Source organism: Puma concolor, chromosome D4, assembly GCF_028749965.1.
Source record: "Puma concolor isolate L17-30 chromosome D4, mPumCon1.1.hap2, whole genome shotgun sequence".
In the NCBI taxonomy this organism is placed as follows: Eukaryota; Metazoa; Chordata; class Mammalia; order Carnivora; family Felidae; genus Puma; species Puma concolor.
The window spans coordinates 2,847,501-2,864,058 of record NC_141679.1 but is presented as its reverse complement, the minus strand read 5'-3'; the positions used below and the strand labels follow the sequence as shown (position 1 = coordinate 2,864,058).

The 16,558-nt window shown below is 48.7% G+C and overlaps 1 protein-coding gene across 1 annotated transcript in view; it reads right to left on the bottom strand.

Moving 5' to 3' along the window:
- The window catches only part of NXNL2 (nucleoredoxin like 2), a 228,213-nt gene that overhangs the window by 14,340 nt on the left and 197,315 nt on the right, over positions 1 to 16,558 (bottom strand). Inside the window, exon 1 of the transcript XR_015243385.1 lies at positions 2,815 to 3,337. The gene's annotated coding sequence lies outside the window, so the exon portion shown is untranslated. Of the gene's footprint in view, positions 1 to 2,814 lie in introns of the transcript that reaches the window.

Genomic DNA, 16,558 nt, shown 5'->3' with positions numbered 1-16,558 from the left:
GGAGGCTTGCTGCTGCACTGATTGGAAATCGGTATTTAGGAACCCAGACCTGGGACCCGGATTCATTTGCTGCTCCCCGTGTCCCTGCTCTGAGGCCCTCGTGGTGTTCGGAGCTGGCCGCCCTGTGTGTCCCCACACGTCTCTATTGTCCCCTGTCTGTATAACAGCAGTCATGGCTTCATGCCAATGGCTTCAACTGTATCCCACCATGTGCCTGCTGATTCTGCACTAGGATTTAGGACAGGGAAGTTAAAATGTAATTTTGGGGGTGCCTGGGTGGCTCAGTTGGTTAAGCATCTGAGTCTTGGTTTCAGCTCAGGTCACGACCTCATGGTTTGTGAATTCGAGCCCCGCGTCGGGCTCTGTGCTGACAGTGTGGAGCCTGCTTGGGATTCTCTCTTTCTCCCTCTCTCTCTGTCCCTCCCCGACTCACGCTGTCTCTGTCTCTCTCAAAATAAATGAATAAACTTAAAAAAAATCTCTTAAAAATGTAATTTTGGGGGTTCAGACTAATGGTGTTTTTCACAAATCCTTTTGTTTCATACGTGATTTTCTGAAGTCAAGAAAAAACGAACCCACAACCAGAAGCTCACGGATGTGCTGATAAGCATCAGGTTTGAATTCCAGAAAACCAATTCGGGTTAGCAAGACAGACTCACTTCTCTTGTCTTTTCTGAGGACGGACCCAGCATCTCCGTGCTTCTGGGCTGTGGAGAACTGGCTTGGGATCTCCTGCCCACTCCCCACCCCTGCAGCGAATATCCGTTTGTCCCCTTCGTGGCCGATCTTCCAGATGTTCGGGTGACCTGCAGCTCGGTCTCAATAATAGAAAAAAAACATCCACTTTTGTGATTGTTGTTTTCATATTCGTGTTCCCGGCCTCCTACACATCGAAACTTTGTGAAAGTGTCTTAAGGTTCATTTTGTTCTTCCGTGTTACCCTAGCATATCATTTTTAGGAATAAATCATCGGTAGTTCCTTAGTTCAAGAGGTCGCTGATTTACATGCAAAAGTTTGGGGGAGGAGAAATCTGCTGCTAATTTGTTAGCAGAATTCCTCCAGCTGAGTTAGTGTCGGGGAGGGAAGAGTTGGAAACACATAAACCACCCCTGTGCAAATAGCTCCCATATCTGCTGGGGTGTTTGAAGCAGCAAATGACAGAACCCCCCATCACAAGTTTGAAGCGATAGGAGTGGGGTTCAGATAAGGGTTGATCCAGAAGCTATGTGTGGGACCAAGAACCTTGAATACGGGATGTGCCGTAGGGTTCCTTTTAAATCTTATTCTTGATAATATTTTTTGAAGGTATAGGTTCCTAGAAATAAAATGATTAGAAAAAGAGGCTGATGGTTTTCATCTTGCTTTTTTGTAGCTCTTGGGATGTGGAACCAATTCCACATTTACACAGTTCTCTCACCAGCCAGGGACAGCGCTGCCGGAATCGGGGACCACTTCGGGGTCTGTGAGCAGCCAGTGAGCTACCGACCTTCACCCATCCACGTGGTACCATGCCGTGGGGCCGTCTTGTCGTTGCTCGAAGCCACTCCGACTCCGACATGACCCAGCCCTCTGCTTCCTCCCGTGTGCGAGGGCCTCTCTGACCTTGTAGGGGTTCCTGCTCCTTGGCCTTCCCTCCACACCCAGCTCTCCTGCAGCTCTGTGTTACCTCCTCTCTCCACCTGCAGACCCTCGTCCCCCTGTCCGGCTGCCTCAGCTTCTCTACCTTGAATCCTTCCAGACATCTGCCTCCTCTCTAACTGAGGCTTCCCCCTCAGGTCCATGCAAACACCCCCCTCAGAGCCACGCAAACACGGCTTTCCCGCTCCCACCCACAGCCGGGCTGGTGGAGCGGATGGGCTGTGCTTGTCCCGCCCACGCTGTTCCCAGGATGGCCCCTGCCCCACGGGTGCCCCCCTCAGGAGACGCCCGCCCTGGGCACGGAGGAAATGGGGGTGATGCACTCCCACCCCACTACCCGTACTCACTGGCCCTTGCCTCCTTGTCCGGAGCCCTCGCTCAAGGACTCTTGTCTCACCATTGAGTTCCTGCCCCCTTCCTTTCCTCCAAGTCTAAGACTGCTTCCTGACCATCCCTCTTCCCGTCCTCACCACCGCCTCCTTCTCGCTCCAGAACGTCTCATCTCATAACAAGATCCATGAAAGACCAGCCCTCCTCTGGCCCACGTGCCCTCTGACCTCCTGCCCTCACTGCCCAGAGCCTGCAGTCCCCCTGCACACCCCTCCCTCCCAGCCTCTCCCGAGATGCCCCACTGCCCCGCCCCCATTCTCCTCTTTGCACTTTGGTTCTCCTTTAAATACAGACGAAAAAACCAGAGAAGGGCCCGCTTCTGCCCCGTCCATGCCTCCAAAGGGGTGCCCACCGGACATGAGAATCAGAAGTTTCCACAACCCGACACCTGCGGGACCAGTTAGGAAGAGGCACTCTGACCCTCGTGCCAGCTAAGGAGACTGGAGACTCGGGATTACGGTTTGCCCTTGGAGATACAACTGTGTGACTTGGGAACACATTCGTGCATTCAGGGCCGACACTGCCCCCAACCCTCCTGCGGTGTGAGGACCGTAAGGGCGCTGATGGCAGAGAAGTTGCCCGCTTTCTCGTGAGGGCTCTGCGGGGTGAGTGGATCTCAGATAACCCGCGTGCCAATGCGGACGGTGGGCAGCAGGCTCACTTTCACCCGAATGATGCCAGGATCATAGTCACAGCCACTGCAGGAAGAAAATCCTGTCTGCTGCACTCAGGGCTCAGTAACTTGTCAAGAAAGAGAAGGATTAACTGGGTAGCGTCCTACTTACTAGACAGTGAGAGCCGGGTTCGTGGAAGCCAAAGAGCCCCGTCAGACTCCACACTCACGCTGGGCACAAATCTAGAAAGTACCTACCCCGCGCCTGGGGGTTTGACAAGCCTGTTTCCTGCTTCTCTGTCCACCCCTCGCCCCTCCTGTGTACAGAACCCCACGCCGAAAGGACAGGCACTTAGAGGAACAACAGAATTATGCAGCTGGCTTTGTTGCCGAAAGAAAGAGGAAAAAAAAAAATCCCCTGTTAAATTTCCCTGTAGAAATCTTAATTGTTTTGTACAAGCAAAATGTTTTCACTTCATTACTCCACGAAACATCACAACAGTTCTGCACTAGAAGAGAGGCTATTCTCTGAGGATTTACTAAGAGCACCCTCTCACATGCATCAGCAAGTAAATAAAAACCGAAATGACACGTCTTCTCGTCTTCTCCGTGGCGAGATCTCTCGGGGCAAAGCGTTGCCTAAGATTGTTTGCTAACTGCAGTGACGCCTCACTCCCCTGGGGAAAGGTTGAGGCGTGAACGAGGTATGTGACTGAAGAAGAAAACACCAGTTCTGCTGACTTCTTCAAGAACTGCGTTTACTGCCTTGAAATTTGTGTCCATCAATCCTTCCTCGCTGGTGAAGTGTTGTACCCACAACTGTGTATGGTTTCATTTTGTTTACTTTTGGACTTTGGGAAAGGATGCCATCTTCTATAGTCTCTCCCGGGACTCGCCCTTTGCACGCAACTTTGTGACCGATGCCCTGGCTGTTGGGCGTCACTCCTGCTGGTCGTTCGGATGGCAGTGCAAGTCTATTTTAAATAGACCATAGATGGGCTTTTTCATGGTCTCAGAGCCTTAGCTGGCATGGGCTTCTCTGTGCAGAGCTCTGGGGCACATGCGTAGGAGTTTCCCACAGACACACACTTAGGAACAGAGTTGCTGAGTCATCTGTATGTGGTTATCCAACTTGGAGAGATAACAATCAGTTCGCTTCCAAGGTGGTCCTGTGATTTGCACCCGCAGGGCTGTGCTGGGAACCCTGTGCATCCTCAACCTTCCCCACTGCTGGCGTTCCCAGCTTCCTTTATTTTTTTTGGGGGGGGGGGGTGGCAATCAAATATGAGTATATTAGTATACATTTTGGTCTTAATTTGCACTTTATAAGGGGCAACCTCCAATTTTCCGATACCAACTAGGCATCCAACAATTCAATTCATTCTATTCTGACACTGTCGACCCAGAGTGAGCCCAGACCTCGCACTTATGGCACCAGCAGCAGGGGACCCACGTTGTCTGACCAACTGCAAATGTGGGGGTTCCCGCTAAACCCTTAGTTCTGATCATTGTTTTCATGTATTGAATGCAGAGAAATATACCTTGTGTTAACTTCCGAGGGCTTCTGTAACAAGTATCACAAGCCGGGCAGTTCATAACCGCAGAGGTCTACTCTGATCCATTCTGGAGGCCGGAATCCTCACCTGGAGGTGTTATGAGGATCGTGCTCCCTCTGAAGATGCTGGTCAGGATCCTTCTTTGCTCCTTCTGGCTTCTGATGGCTGTTGACAATCCTTGCTGTTCCTCAACTTATAGCCACGCCGCTCCAACACCCGCCTCTGTCTTTGCACGGCCGTTCCACCCCCAGGGGTCTGTGTCCAAACTGCCTTCTCTTATAAGGACACCAGTTTTGGGATTTAGGACCATCCTCATGTAGTATGACCTCCTCTTGACCCAATGACATCGGCCAAGACCCCGTTTCCAAATAAGGTCGTGTTCATAGGTGCCAGGTGGACATTAGCTTGGGAGGACACCATTCAACCCAGCACATACCCCTCTCACAGAGTTGTTGCAAGCAGTAGGGTGAGAGGCTGTTTCTCGGTCACTTAGCAGTGTGCATGGTGGGGCACACAGCGAGCCCTTTACAAGTGTGTGTGTATGTGTGTGTAGAGACAGAGAGGGTGAGAGCGAGAGCGCCAAGTGGTGCGTGTGTATGTATTTGTGCGTATGTGTGTTTACATACAATATCTCTGAATGCAGCATGGGAAGCCTGTGGGAAACTACCACCTGTTGTATGACACAACTAGGACTGTGCATCACGTCTCTGTCCTGCTTGTTAGAATAACTTGTATTTTTTCTTTGCGCCATTAAAATTGACATAAAATATCACAAATATCCTTTCCGGTGGCTGTTTTCCACCGTACTGTGACCATTTGCGTGGGACGCCCCCTCCTGCCTAATGTGTTCTGACTCTTCACGGGTATCAGTTCTCCGACAGTGAACCTCGTAGGCAGAGCCCCGGAGGCCCCGCGTGGACGCACCTTCCTGCCCTCGACCCTCCCAAGAAGGACAGCAGCAAACACATGCTTCTGTGTCTTGTCTGGGCCTCTGATTCTGCTTGTTCTGTCCTCTGTGAAGCTGCCTTCACCTGGAGGTCCGGAGTCACCATCTGACCTGAGTAAGTCAATGATTCCCCCACAGGGTTGATGCCTATAATTCATGAACTTGCTCGTTGGCATGTGAGAGCTCTTAGAAATAAGGTTGGAATACTGGAAGAAGTCAACTTGACTTCTACAAATGTAAGCCTTTTTCTAAAACAAGACACAGGAATTCCGTGAATCCAGTTGTACTCAGGTATAATTTACCAGTGGTCTCAAACAGGATGATTATTTGCTAAGAACTTTTTATTAAACTGAACTATTATCTAGTCTCTGTGAAAGTCACACCTGCATTTAATGTCTCAGGTTACCAGTTACTTCACCCTGAGCTTTCTTTCTAACACTCGGGGGTTAGGCGACGATGAGCTCCTCTGAGCAGATGCAGTCAGGTCAGAAATTGGGCCATGGTGTCCCCCAGCACCCCTGTTCTGTGGGCAGGAGCAGAGAGAGCCCATGTGCACCTGTGTTTGTCCCCATCCCTGTGGGCCAGGGCCTCAAGGTGCACGCCCTTGGCCACCCCACCCTGGGTGGTGGCTCAGGAGGGAAGAGCCTTTCAGAGAAGCATTTTTCCCATACTTCTCTACAGCTGCTTTTCCATTCTCAGTAGATTAGCAGTCAGAACACAAATCACACTTGTATTCGTTTTCTAAAGTGTTTAAATGACGACGTGTTTATAACAATGCAGAGCGTGTCCAGAATGACGAGTAAGGAGTCCCATGGACCATCTCTCCAACAAAACCACACCTTCAACTGGTGAAATTATAACAAACAAGCAAAGGATCATTTAAAGTCTCTGAAGATCATCCCACGGCCATCCAGGAAGTGGTGAAACATTCGCGTAAGAAAATCCACCAAATCTCAGGAAGGGCAGTGAGTCTGTGGCATTTGAGCTGTGACCTGTCCCACTCGTCCCTCTGCCGACAGCTCTGCGTGACAGAAGCTCTACTTTGGCTGCATATACCCAAGCTGTGGTGTCTCTCACCCCCCAGGGCTGGGTGTCGGAAGTCCTATTTTGGGCAGGCACAGCTGAGAAGACCAGGTCTCTCGTCCTCCACATGGGCCCCACTCGTAGTGTGGATGTTCTACTCCAGGTGTGACAGGCCGCGTATGTGGGGCAGCAGTCACCATCTGCCCCAGTTCACTTGGGTGGGAGTTGCACACCGGGAGGAACAGGCAGAGAAGACGAGGGTCCGCCATTCCCCACCCCACCCCCCCAGGGCCTACCTGCAAAGGAGGGGTGTCAGCCCTAGAGGAGCAGGGGCTGGGTCCCAGTGCTGGGACAGTGATGCAGGGGTGGGAGGGCCATGAGGTAGCTCTGCATCTCTGTGGAGTGGAACTGGCTGTCGGGAACAGAGGTTTGAGAATCCATGCCTGAATGGTTTGGGGAAAATGGCTCACATCTTGGTCAAGAGCAATTCAGAGGAGGTTAGTAACTCCAAGATACAGCAAAGTGGAGAGAACCACAGAGGAATGTGGGACACTGTTAAACATACCAATATACAAGTCAAGGCGGTACCAAAAGGAGAGGAGAGAAAAAGGAGCAGAAAAGACTGAAGAAAGAAGGGCCAGAACTCCCCAAACTTGATGCAAAACATTTTCGTACCTATTCAAAAAGCTCAACAAACTCCAAGCTGGACAAACAGAAAGACAGAGAGAGAGAGAGAGAGAGAGACAGAGCCACACTCGAGCATGCACATCACAGTCACAGATGTTGAAAGACAAGGATAAAGAGAAAAAATTGAAATCAGCAAGAAAAACTGACTCATTGTGTACAAGGAAGTAAACAATCAAATAAAATTAGCAGCTGACTTCTCGGCAGAAATAACGGTGGCCAGAAGGCGGTGGCTAACATGCTCAAAATGCTAAAAGAACAAAAAAATATCAAGAAGGAATCTCATATCCAGCCAAAACCATCCTTCAAAAGTGAAGGAGAAATGAAGACATCGCCAGATATGCAGAAACAGAAAATTCTTTGTTTAAAGCTTCACTTTATGAGAAATACTAAAGGAAGTTCTTTAGGCTGAAAGCAAGAGACGCGAGACACTAATTCAAATCCACCTGAAAAAACAAAGTACGCCAGGAGAGGAAACTATGCAGGTAATTATAAAAGACAGTAACATTTTCTATTGTTTCCTCCTTATGTAATTCCCATATATGTACATTATATATATGTGTATGTACGTATGTATGTGTGTGTATATATATATATATAACTTGTATAAATTGGTGTATATATATTATCTAAGTACATATAATCTGTATTGTTGGACCTATAATATACAAAATGTAATATATTTGAAAATAACAACAAAAAGGAGGTGGCTGAACCAACTCTAAAAAGATACATTTGCTCAGCCTTTTCCTAAACTTTAAAAAAAAGATACAGAATTATGTATATAATATAGCATGGTATTATTGACTTTGTAACATATATAGACATAATATGTACAGTAACAGTAACACAAAAAAGGTTATAACCTCGCTGGACCTCAGTGTCCATCTGAAGTAGAATATGATACATTAAGATGTATTTTGCGGGGCGCCTGGGTGGCTCAGTCGGTTAAGCGGCCGACTTCGGCTCAGGTCATGATCTCACACTCCGTGAGTTCGAGCCCCGCGTCGGGCTCTGTGCTGACAGCTCAGAGCCTGGAGCCTGTTTCAGATTCTGTGTCTCCCTCTCTCTGACCCTCCCCCATTCATGCTCTGTCTCTCTCTGTCTTAAAAATAAATAAACGTTAAAAAAAAAAAAATTTAAAAAAAAAAAAAAAAGATGTATTTTGCAAACCCTATAGCAACCAGCACGGAAGTAACTTTAAACAATAGTGGAAAAAATGTTAAAATAATTAAAATGTCACCCTACAAAATATTCACTAGATTCAAGGAAAGTAAGGGAGGAACAGAAGAGCATGAGGCGCACAGAAAACACAGAGCAAAATGGCAGGTGTATTAAACAATCAATCATAAGCAGAGATTGTCCAAATGGACAAAAAAATAAAAAGGAAACCACATGCCATCTGCAGGATTCACACTTTAGATTCAAAAGTTCAAATAGACTGAAAGTAAAAGAATGGAAAAGATATACCTTAAAACAGTAACCACGGCAGAACAGCTATGTCAACTAATATCCCCAAAATAAACTGGAGAAAAAACCTGTTAAGACAAAGTGGGATGTCATCTAATGATAAAAGGGTCGATCTGTCAGGAAGTTGTAACAACACATACGTGCGCCCAACCACAGAGATCCAAACACATGGAGCAAAACCTGACCAAACTGAAGGGAGAGACACAGACACGCGGCTGGGCCATGAGCACTGGGGCCGTGACAGTCGCTTTCAACAATGGGTAGAGCCACAGCGGAAGATGAACTGGGAACGAAACACCTGAGCCCAATTGTTCACCAACTGGACCTAACAGGCTTCCAAAGACCACACATCCTTCTCAGGCACACGTGGAATGTTCTCCAGTGGAGATCACCTGCGGGGTGACAAAGCGAACCTCAAAAAATGTAGAAGGATTGATATTTTTGTGTATTTTTTGGCCACGATACCTGCAGTGAAATGAAATGGAAAATTGTTCGCTGGAGATTTGGGTAATTCATAAATCTGGGAGAATACACAACACATTCCTAGAGAACCAATAATTCGAAGAAGAAAATCACAAGGGAAATTAGGCAAGTCTTTGAGGTGACCGGACACAGAGGCGTCACAGGCTACAACCTAGGGGAGGCAGGTAAAGTGAGGCTTAGCAGGGAATTTATGGCTACAAACGTCTATATTAAATGAGAGAATAACAATCTCTAATGAATAACCTAACCTCGCCCTTTCAGACACTGGGGGAGCAAATTAAACCTAAAGAGAACAAAAGGAAAAGAAATAATAACAATTAGAGCAGAAGAAATGAATTAGAGAAAAGTAAAATAGAAACAAATCAATAGAACTGAAGTTGGTTTCTGAGAAGATAAAAAAAATTGACAAACTTTACCTACATTGATCCAGAAAAAAGAGAGAAGAGATGAATTTACAGAAATAAAGAGCATTTTTAAGGGCTTATGAATTCAGTGCCAGCAAATTAATTAACTTACATGAGATGGAAAATTCCTAGATAAATACAAATCATTATAATGAGCTCGAGTAGAAATAGAATATCTACACAGACCTAACAGGTAAAGAGATCAGATTAGTAATTTACAACACTACCCACAATGAAAACCCATGCTGAGATGGGTTCACTGGTGGATTCTACCAAATATTTAATGAAGAATTAATATTAATCCTCCACAAATTTACCCAACAAATGGAAGCTGAGGGAACACTTCCAAACTCTCCAAGAGGTTAGTATTCTTCTGATACCCAAACCAGACAAAGACACCACAGGAAACTACAGACCACTACCCCACATAAATATAGATGTAAGAGGTGCTCAGCAAAATATAAACAGAATCTAGCAACATATGAACAGTATATATGCCACGACCAAATAGGATTTATCTCACTAATGCACAGTTGATTTAATCATCTAAAATTAATTAGTGTGAGGCAATATATAACAGAATGAAGGCAAAAAAAGAAAAAGAAAAAAGAAAAAAGAAAAAGATCCTATCAATAGTTGCAGAAAAATCACTTGAGAAAAATCCAACACTCTTTCATAATAAAACCACTCAACAAACGAGAAGTGGAAGGGAACTTCCTAAATCTGATAAAGGGCATTTGGGGAAAACTTGCAACCAACATAATCTTAATGCTGAAAACTTAAAGGCTCTCCTTCTAAAATCAGGAACAAGAGGGGGATATCTGTTCTTGCTATTTGTTGTTGTTGTTTGTTTTTGTTTTGTTATTGTTGCTGTTGTTCTTGTTACTGGTATTCAACCTTGCACTGGAAGTCCTAACCAAGACAATAAAAAATAAGAAAATAAAAGAAAAAGAAGAGAAAAGAATACATCCAGATTGGAGAAGAGGTAAAAGTAATTTTCACAGATGGCATGACATTGTATATACAAAATCTTAAAGAATCTACCATAAAATCTATTAGAATTAGTAAAGGAGTTCAGCAAGATCTCAGAAAATAAGATCAATATATAAAGGAAATTGTATTTCTATATACTGGCAATGGACATTTTGAAAAAGAAATGAAAGGAAACAATTCAATTCTCAATGGTATCAAAAAGAACGAGGGGCGCCTGGGTGGCGCAGTCGGTTGAGCGTCCGACTTCAGCCAGGTCACGATCTCGCGGTCCGTGAGTTCGAGCCCCGCGTCAGGCTCTGGGCTGATGGCTCGGAGCCTGGAGCCCGTTTCCGATTCTGTGTCTCCCTCTCTCTCTGCCCCTCCCCCATTCATGCTCTGTCTCTCTCTGTCCCAAAAATAAATAAACGTTGAAAAAAAAATTAAAAAAAAAAAAAAGAACGAGATACCTAGGAACAAAGTAAGTGCAAAACTTTTACACTAAAAACTATAAAACGTTGAAAGTCATTAAAGTAGATCTAAATAAATGGAAAGGCATTCCATATCATGGTTTACAGGAGCAAATATTGTTAAGAGTGCCAGACTCCCCCCAAATCATCTACAAATTCAATGTGATCCTTATCAAAATCCCAGCTGGCTTTTTTTTTTTAGCAGAGATTGAGAAGATGATTTTATAATTCATATAGAAATGCAAGAGATGCAGAATAGCCAAAACAATCTTAAAAAGGAAGAATAAAGGTGAAGGACTCATACAGCCCAATTTCAAAACTTAAAGCTACAGTAATTAAGGTATAATGATAGACATATAGAGCAGTAGACTAGAATCGAGAGATAAGAACTAACTATTTACATTTATAAGCAATTGCTTTTTGACAAGGTGCCAAGACAATTCAAGGTGGGGGGTGCGGAGAATAGTCTTCAACAAATGGCGTTGGGACAACTGAATATCTATATGCTGAAGAATAAAGTTGGTCCCATACCTCACACCATACAATGAACTCAAGATGAATCATCAACCTAAATGTAACAGCTAAGTCTATAAAAGTTAGAAGAAAATACAGGACTAAATTTTCATGATGTTAACCTAGGCAATGGTTTCTTAGATAGTCACATCAAAGGTACAGTGACAAAAGATAAATATAGATAAATTAGACATCATTAAAATTAAAAAATTTGTGCCGCCAAACATACATCAAAGAGGTGGTAAGACAACCCACAGATTGGGAGAGGTATCCAAAAATCACATCTCTGACAGGGGACTTGTATCTAGAACATACAAAGAACTCTTACAACTCAATTATTAAAAGCACAACGCTATTTAAAAAATGGGCAAAGGATGTGAACAGGTATTTCTCCAAAGGAGATACACAAATGTCTACTCTGTACATGAAAAGACATCATCACTCCCTAGGGAAACGCAAATGAAAACACAGCTCACTCCACCAGAAGGGCTATAATCAAAACGACAATGTAGCAAGTGTGAGCGTGTTACACAGCAAATAGAGACACTGGAACCCTCACACTCCGCTGTTGGAAATGTAACGAGTGCAGCCCCTCTGAAAACAGTCTGGCAGTTCTTCAAATGGTTAACCATGGAAGGACCACATCACCCAGAAAGCCCATCCCTGTCTGTACCCAAAAGGATAGAAACATACCTCCGTGCACACACGTGCACACAAACGTTGACAGCAGTGTTATTCACAACAGCCAAAAAGGAAAAACAACCCAGATCCCCGCCAACTTATGAATGGATATATGGTATATCCACACAGTGTTATATTAGTCAGCCATAAACATGACATTGAAATGATACAGGGTACGTGAACATATCCAGTCACTGAAGACCTCATACTGTATGATTCCATTTGTGTACAATGTCTAGAATACACAAATATACAGAGATAGAAACTGTATTAATGGTTACTTAGGGCTGGGCAGGAATGGGGGAGAATATGGAGTGATGGCTAATGGCTATGGGGGTTCTTTTAGGACGGATCAGAATGCTCTGGAGTTAGCTAGTGTTGGTGACTGCATAACCCTGGGAATATACTAAGATGCATTGACTTATAATGGATGAGTTGTATGTATGTGAAATATATTAAAGAAAGCTGTTTTAAAACAAACAAAAAACCCCCACCCTTTTATGATCTCACGGCATCTGTGAATCAGGAGTCCTGGCTCGGCTCGACTTGGCTCCAAGGTTAGGGTCTCCCAGGGCTGCAACCGAGGTCCCCATCAGGCCATGCTTTCCTCTGAAGCTTAGGGTCCCCTGCCAGGCTCACATGGCTGTTGGCAGAATGTGGCTCCTCACGGCTGGTGCCTTCTGTGTGTCCCTGCCACGTGGACCCAGCCTTCGGCAGTCCTTCATCGAGGACAGCACGAGTGTCCAGGATGCAGCCCCGGACGCCCGCTGTCGCCTCTTCAGGTCAGGGCCGGCCCACCGCCTGTGCCGGGGGCTCCTGGTGAGAAAAAGGCCCCAGGTCCACCCACAGTCACGGGCAGGGGACAGCACACGACACACCGCAGGGCTGCAGGTCGCTGTGCTGTCTCAGAACTCCCCGGCTCGCCCACGTCCTGTTTCTCCCCTACGGCTGCCCATTCCACACACACATCGTCTTCCCCAATGGGGCCACTTAGCTTTCAACCGAACTTTCTGCCAGAAAGTTCTGTGCTTCTTACAGGGGCCGCTGCTCTTTCTCTCTCCCTGTCCACTGCCATCCCTTCCAACATCTTAACCCCTTCAGAGGAGGCCTACTCGCGACAACCCTTCCCTAGGGGCCAACCGGGAGCCGGGAGAGCTGGAAGCCTCGGGCTGACACCAGGGCATGGGCGGTTCGCGCAGCGGTGGGGGGAGAAGGTGTTCCCACTGTCGCTGCGGCACAACCCCCCCCCCCCCGCCTGCCAGAGGCTCCTCGTAATTAATTAGGGAAAGTTTTTATGGGAGGGTTTCCGTGTTTATGGAGACATGAAAGGACCGTGCTAGTTTCGGGGGAACCAGAGAGCGCCGTCACCCTGTGCCCCGTCTCACATCAGACGCCACACACGACGTGCTCCGGCTCGGCCCCGCCAGCCCACCCCGCAGCCCGCCGCCGCCCTCCGCACACGCACGCCCCTCCGCACGCCCCTCTACACACACCTAGGCACACGCCTGTCCTCTGCGCCTCCCTCTGCACACACCTGTCTCTCACACACCCCAGGATCACCGTCTACGTGCTCTTTTCTTCCCCAAACACACACCCGATTCAGCCATGCTTAGAATCAGCACTTTATATTTTTACTGCAGGCCCACCCGACATTGCTTTCTGAGAATGAGCTCGTGCGATTCACCATTCCGGGGGTCCACAGCTGGCACGGCTTCACCTCTGCACATCACGTCGGTGCTGGGAGGAAATGCCCCTCTGAAACCCTTGTCCCGTGCCCCCACCCGACAGGAGACAGACCCAGCAGAGGCTGTTCCCTCCGGGGCTGTGGGGCGGCCACTTTCTCTGGCTCACGTGTGCACTGCCCACAGCAGGGCTCTGATGTCCGGGGTGAAGGAAGGCGCTGGGGAAGCTTGGAAGTGCCGTCAGGTGTCTCCAAGAATAATGTTCCAGCTTGGAGGCCGTAGCGTGGGGCACAGGGGCCCTGTCGGGCCCGAGGGACACCTGGGCACAGACAGGGTTGACTCTGCTGCTGAGTGTCTGCTGATAAGCAAGTCCTCCGCGTCACCGATGCTGTGCCCCTCCCCCAGCAGGTGGAGAGCCGAGCTGTCTGGTGCGCAGGGACCGGGGAGTGCGTGTGGCGGAGTCTGTGTGCCGCGACGGGCGTTGTTCCCACAGCGGGTGGTGGGATTCGCTAAACCACAATCTTGCCTTCACAGAGAACACATGAGCTAGGGTTTGAGCCAACTGGCTGGCCCACCTCCTCCCGACAGAAGAACGAGCTTGTGCAGTCGGGCGCAGACAGAGGAAGGACCAGGGGGTATTTCCAGTCTCAGAATGAATCCCTGCCCCACGTCCCCGAAGCCACTGCCCTTTGCTGTCCTCCAGGATTGCCCCAGAGGGGGACTGCCCCCTCCCTCCCGGAATGCGTGTCTCAACCGTCCAGTCAAGTCCCACAGAGAACGTCGCCAAACGTGCTTTGCCAAACGGAACGTGGCTTTATTTATCTTAAGTGTTTGAAGGGATTTTTTTAACCAAGGTGCTCTTGACCTTGACACGAACTGGCTTAAACCTGGAATAAAAATAAAAACCTAGGCTGACGGAGCTCCGGACATGGTTTTCTGCACTGTTTGAAGGCAGGGTGCTCCTGGAGCCGTTGACCAGCAGGGAAGCCTCCCTCTCTGTGGGGAGCACGGGGCTGCTGGGCCTGGGGTCCAGGGGCCTGACCTGGAGCCCACGTGGCGTTCTTGGCTCTGTGTCTTTGGGGAAAGAACCGTGGACCCTTGGGGTCTGAGCTCCCCCACGAATGAGATGACCTCGTAGAATGTTCTTCGTAAAATCAAATACTTGGGGCTCTCACACTCAGAAATATGTGGAGTGCCCCCCAAATAGCCCACCAGCCGTGGCAGGAGTCTGCAAGGGGACCTGGCGGTGGGTTGTCAGAAGGGCGGGAAACGCGTCGCCTGGGGCAGGTCAGAGCCGCAAGCCTGCTGCTCCACGGGGCGTGACGCAGCCGTGATGCCCCCGGACACACCCCACCACCCAACCATCTCATCGGACCGTGGACGCGGGGCAGGGCTCCCGGGTCGCCTGATGCTCCGGGCCTGAGGTGGTGGCTGGTCAGTGGCAGAGCGGGCCGGAGCCTGGCGGGCTCTTGGAGTTCTTGCTTTCGGAGCCAAAGGGAGGCCGGTGCCCCCGCCAGGTACCCGCTGTCAGCCTGTTAGCTGTTGTCTCCAGGTATGGACACAGGAGACATACCCCTAGGATCTGGCCAGTCTGTTCCCGGTCTTCTGGAGAGTTGATTTTCTGTGGGGAGTAAGTCACGTGGCTTCTGGCTACGACTGGCTTTCCACGCGGCACAACCGAACAGCAGATGCGCGTGGCCACACGGACAGTAATCAGCCAGGCCCGTGGGCGCGTCAGTCCCAGGACGCTTACAGAAGCGGAGGCTGGTCCATTGCAGACCCACCGTGTCTGGGCCTGGGCGAGGGCGCACCGCAGCGTCGACGCCCTGGCCTGAGTCACTCCCACGTTGTTCCCCATCCGATGGCCACACGTGCAGTGACGCCAGCTCCTCTCCTGCTCCACGTGCAGGGAGGCCACGGCACTGAGCGGGCAGCGGGGGGCCAGCAGCACCCCCCGGGGCTGAGCCGGCGCTCACGTTAACTCCTGGGGCCCAGCAAACGGACCAGTGAGGAAAACACACGTGGGGAGCACAGCCTGGCCTTTTGTTGGCGATTAATGGGCAATGTCCAGCTGCAGAGGGCCTGGGTTATGCTGGTGCTCCCGAGGAGGGAGAAAGCCATCCTCAGCCGACATTAGGGGACAGGAAAACAGGCAGGAGTGAAACGTGTGGGGGAAAGTGGACAGGGGCGTGCCTCCTGGCGGGAGATGCTGTACAATGGGAGGCCATGGCGGGATTCCGCGGAGGGAGTGTCCCCTTCCATCGGCCGTGACGCCGATGAGTGACCTCGCCACCTGCAGCCAGGGCACCGCAGCCAGCACAGACCCACGGCCACCCCCACGGCCCGCAGCGCCCGCCACGGGGCGCCTCCAGCCCCGACTGCACACCCCTCACGTCTGAACCCTCGTCACTACGCCACGGTGTCTGTGTGTGTGGACCCGGAAGGTGGACACACAGACAGCAGAAAGAGAAAGAAAAAAACCCCTCCTGCTCTGAATCCTAAAAACCAGTGAGTTGTCAGAATACGTAAAAATCAGGAGGGGAGGGAAAAGGGTCTGAAATTAGGGCACATTAACAGCATGAGACTAATCCACATGGAAGAAAGAATTAGAGAGGGAACAGTCAAGCCACAGGATGTTCCAAGAGACTGGGAGGTCCTCTCCTGCAGCAGAGCGAAAAATGAAAAGAGAAATGTCTCTTGTTATACATCTTCCTTCGGGAGATTATCTGGACTTGAGGAATCTGGGACACTTAACAAAAAATGTTAACAACTTAACAAAAAACAACTTAACAACTTAACAAAAAAATTTCCTTGAAACAAAATGTTAGTTTTCAGTCCTTCCAGTGAGCCAGATCTGGTCAGTCTCTCGGCTCTGTTGATGATCTTAGGTGCAAGACTGAAATCCGCTATTTTATTATGTTTAGTAGATTGCACTTAGGGAGACAGTTGGTCAGAAGATTGAGGTTTCAGTTTGTTTCCAAACATTCCCGGGTCAAAGGTGGTCAGGTCTCCTTCCTGAGATAGAAGAAAGGAGG